We start from the raw sequence: 5000 nt of genomic DNA, 5'->3' as shown, positions 1-5000 counted from the left end.
GACATATTTTTGAGAAATACCTTTTCCAGTTGGTTGATAGGCTATCAAATTCATATAATGGACGAAAGAATACTAGCTGTGCCCAGACCAAAACAATCCCTAACCCTAACCTGTCAATGGCAAAATCTGTGAAACTGACATGGATTTTGTGTCCCAAAGATCTGTGTCCAGGAGCAAGGAATTCTGGAGATCATGTTGCAGCTTCTGCCTACATGTTCAATGTTGAATGTTAAATGTTAATTTGTATTGTATTTATTATTGATGATCACTTATTGTTACCAGTCCAGCACCCTTACTTTATGTCAGTCTGTAAAATGTCAGTCTTGTGTATGTTTATGTCCTGGCATGGTATAGAGAGAAAACATAATTTCATTTTCCTTGTATGACTTGTGCATATGAAGAAAGTGACAATAAAAGCTGACTTGACTTGACATTTATTTTTTTCCCTTAACAATTTGATTTTACTCAGTACTCAGGACAGTTTGTACAAAAGATACTGAAGTAAAATACATGAGTGAAAATGTACTCGAATTTCAAAAATGACTTTATTGGCAATTTAGAGTAAGTTTTAGAATAATTTGCAAATAACTCATAAAAAACTAATGAATTACAGTAACTCAAGTAAATGTAATTTGTTACCTTCCACCCCTGCTAGAATAACTATACTGTGTATATTTTGAGGTGTGTAGAAGAGAGTGGACGCTCTCTTCTAGCCTAGAATATGGTGATGCTGGGAGTTAGTGACCCAAATCCTGTGTACCATGAGCTGATCCTTTCCAGAGCACTTGATATTGGATGTCCAAAAATATGAGAGTGCAAATGTGAGAAATAGTGTGTGAATGCATATAGCTCTCTCTCTGTCTCTCTCTCTGTCTCTCTCTCTCTCTCTCTCTCTCTCTCTCTCTCTCTCTCTCTCTCTCTCTCTCTCTCTCTCTCTCTCTCTGTGTGTGTGTGTGTGTGTGTGTGTGTGTGTGTGTGTGTGTGTGTGTGTGTGTGTGTGTGTGTGTGTGTGTGTGTGTGTGTGAGAGTGTGAGTGTGTGTGTGTGTGTGTGTGTGTGAGAGAGAGAGACATACACACAGACAAACAGGCAGAGGCCGAGATGATTTGCATGTCTGTGTTAATTAGGAAGTCTCTAGCATGTGATCTGGAGAAATTGGCAGTGAGCTTGTGAGCGTGAACCCGAGAAGGGTACACAGACAGATGCCCATTTCCCCAGCTGGCCCTTGACATTCACACAGGGCTTTCTCATCATGTCCCTGCCATCATGCCACTCTGTGTGTGACCTCAGAGTGTCACTCTAAACTAATGTCACCATTATTATACAGTACATGCAGTCCATGCATGTCACATCACCAGTCAGCGTGTATTGACATGGACCTTCAAACATATACACACTCAAGCACTTCACATCTCTTCTTCTCTATCTGTGCATCTCTCTCTCTCTCTCTCTCTCTCTCTCTCTCTCTCTCTCTCTCTCTCTCTCTCTGGCGCGCGCTTTAGCACGCACGCAACACGTAAGCAAGCACACATACATGCGCCACCGAGTTAAAATGAAACCCTATTAAAAAGACAAAATGATGCGTGTTTTCCAGTTCATGTGTGCTTTGTTGTGATGAGACGGTCTCATCTTCCTGAGATGGTTTATATTTCAGCTCTGTAGGACCTGCACTACTGTACATTATCCTGCTCTTCCAGGCCAGAGCAGCCACTAAACTAGAGGCAGCAGCAGCGTAATGACACTGCAGCAGTATCTTTATGTCTTCAGCACCACCCCAAATCATCCAGTTAGTGGGTTTTAATGGCAACAAAATGTGCTGTTTTTTAATTGCTACAGTAAAAAACATGACAAAACATGACACTGAAGCACAAGACGGACATTATTTTGATTATCTACAAGCTTTTTGTTGTTTTGACTGTGCTGACAAAATACAGTAGCCTGCCCTATACAACAAACAACACAGTATACCATTGACAATGGCAACAACAGCAACAAACAACAACAGTAACAATACACATTATTATCATTCTTCTTATTATTTTTTGTTGTTGTTGTTGTTATTATTTTTATCATTATTATTATTATTATTATTATTATTATTATTATTATTATTATTATTATTTCTATGTTAGAGGTTCTGTCCATTTCCTAAAGGTCATATCATGTACATGTCTCCTTCCCACAAGTTCTCCTGTTTCCTCTGATCCCTCTGATCATCACCTCTCACAGCCAGATACCGTAGCCTCTCACTTTGCACTGAAGTAGTGAATAGCCCTTCCTATCCCCTATACATTACATTATGGAAACGTAACAAAACACCGGCCATGCACATCTAGAGGTGACGTGGCACATTTCCTTAGTTGGAAGCTCAATTGTTAAAAATAAATAAATAAAACAATACTATAACCAACTATCACCCAATATCATTTGTAAGATTTCTGTTAGCAAACATTTATCTAAAATGCACACCCAGACACACTCTACAGTCCTTAGAACTTGACAAAATCCTTACTGTACCCCCTGCAATCCTAAAATGGCACGGAAACTTTACTGTACCCTCTGTATAATCCTAAAAAATCCTTGACATATAATGTACTATTTTGAACCCTATTTTCGATGGATCTGAAAAGCGTGGGTATTTATTCAGGGCATACACAGTGCTGTATGCATATGACGCATCAGTATGAGCCCTGTCCTGAACTGGCTCAGGACTTTGCAATGCAGCATACTGTTGTTCCTGCACAGAGCAGCCCGGCACAGCACAGCACAGCACAGCCCGGCACAGCACAGCACGTCACAGCAGAGCACAGCACAGCAGAGCACAGCACAGAGCAATGCAGAGCAGAGCAGAGCACAGCACAGCACAGAGCAGAGCAGCAGAGCACAGCACGGCACAGCAGAGCACAGCACAGAGCAATGCAGAGCAGAGCAGAGCACAGCGCAGAGCAGCACAGCACGGCACAGCACAGCACGGCACAGCACAGAGCAATGCAGAGCAGAGCAGAGCAGCACAGCACAGCACAGCACAGCACAGCACAGCACAGCACAGCACAGCACAGCACAGCACAGAACAGAGCAAAGCACAGCACAGCACAGCACAGCACAGCACAGCACAGCACAGCACAGCACAGCACAGCACAGCACAGCCCAGCACATAGCAGCCCAGTACAGCACAGAGCAGCACAGCCCAGCCCAGCCCAGCCCAGCACAGCACAGCACAGCACAGCACAGCACAGCACAGCACAGCACGGCACGGCACGGCACGGCACGGCACGGCACGGCACGGCACGGCACAGCACAGCACAGCACAGCACAGAGCATGGCACAGCACGGCACGGCACGGCACGGCACGGCACGGCACGGCACAGCACAGAGCAATGCAGAGCACAGCACAGCACAGCACGGCACAGCACGGCACAGCACAGCACAGCACAGCACAGCACAGCACAGCACAGCACAGCACAGAGCATGGCACAGCACGGCACAGCACAGAGCAGCACAGAGCAGCCCACCCCAGCCCAGCCCAGCCCAGCCCAGCACGGCACGGCACAGCACAGCACAGCACAGCACGGCACGGCACGGCACGGCACGGCACGGCACGGCACGGCACGGCACAGCACAGCACAGCAGAGCAGAGCAGAGCAGCCACAGCACGGCACAGCACGGCACAGCACGGCACGGCACGGCACAGCACAGCACAGAGCATGGCACAGCACGGCACGGCACAGCACAGCACAGCACAGCACAGCACGGCACAGCACAGAGCATGGCACAGCACGGCACAGCACAGAGCACGGCACAGCGCAGCACAGAGCACGGCACGGCACGGCACAGCACAGCACAGCCGGGCCTGGCACAGCACAGCACCCAGTGCATGCCACAGCTTTAGACTGTCTGATATGCCGCTGCTGTCACCAGGGACAGATTATTGTATGGGTCTACTGGGCTCAGACCCAAGGGCCCAAGAGTCAAGGGGGGGGGGGGCCTTATATTTCTTTTCTCATATTGCATTAAAATCACACTTTTAACTTACTGTCAAAGGACATTCCCCAAACCCCCAACAACTTACTGTAGACTCTCACATCTGTCCTAAAACCCTGAATCATTTTGTGAACTCAGAACACCTATTGTGGGGGGGCTTTTCACTTGTTTGGCCCAGGGGCCTATGAAATCATAATTCGTCCCTGGCTGTCACAGCCCCACAACACACATCTGGTGACAGCCTCTCACAGACTCAAGTGACATCATGACACTTCAGTCTGAGGAAGAGATGAGGAGTTCAGTTCATTGGTTTTTGGTTTGATAAGCTACAAGTGATTTGGGTGGCACTGGGATGTGTGTGTGTGTGTGTTGTCATAAGTTGCTGGTTTACACTTTATTCAATGGTTCACTATTACAGTGGATCTACCACATTAGGTACAGTGTAATAGCCAGTGTAACAATATTTAATACCATGTAATACTAGTGTAATACCATATACCAACCCTAACCCTAACCCTAACCCTAACCCTAACCCTAACCCTAACGCTAACGCTAACCCTAACCCTAACCCCAACCCTAGATGTAAGTACAAAATTGTTACATGGTGTTACACTGGTATTACATTTAAATATTGTTACACTGGTTATTACACTGTACCTAATATGGTAGATCCACTGTTATAGCCAACCATTAAAATAAAGTGTTACCAGTTGGTGCATCAGATTTAACTTTATGATATACTGTATATTGTGACATCAGAGCATCAACTGTAAAAGACACAACCCTCACAAGCTACAAGAGTTACAAAACACACAGAGAGATATGGCCGGGTATGGATATCATAACAAAATAAAGTGAGTAACTGCGTCATCATGAATACATCCGCCATTTCAACAACGCAACTCTCAACTTGCTGCGTCACAGCAAACCCACAACACAATCCAATCGGCAAAAAAAAAAAAAAATACAAAAAGTGAAGCATTTAGATTTAGCAACAAAGTGTCCGATGACAAGTCAGGT

General features: G+C 45.7%; 1 protein-coding gene across 1 annotated transcript in view; it reads right to left on the bottom strand.

Annotated features, from left to right (window-relative positions):
* Window positions 1-5000, bottom strand: part of scn4bb (sodium channel, voltage-gated, type IV, beta b) — a 15674-nt gene that overhangs the window by 10530 nt on the left and 144 nt on the right. The gene's annotated exons all lie outside the window — the stretch shown is intronic.

The sequence above is a fragment of the Engraulis encrasicolus genome, chromosome 7 (genome assembly GCF_034702125.1).
Source record: "Engraulis encrasicolus isolate BLACKSEA-1 chromosome 7, IST_EnEncr_1.0, whole genome shotgun sequence".
Lineage (NCBI taxonomy): Eukaryota > Metazoa > Chordata > Actinopteri > Clupeiformes > Engraulidae > Engraulis > Engraulis encrasicolus.
This window is presented reverse-complemented; position numbering and strand designations above follow the sequence as displayed.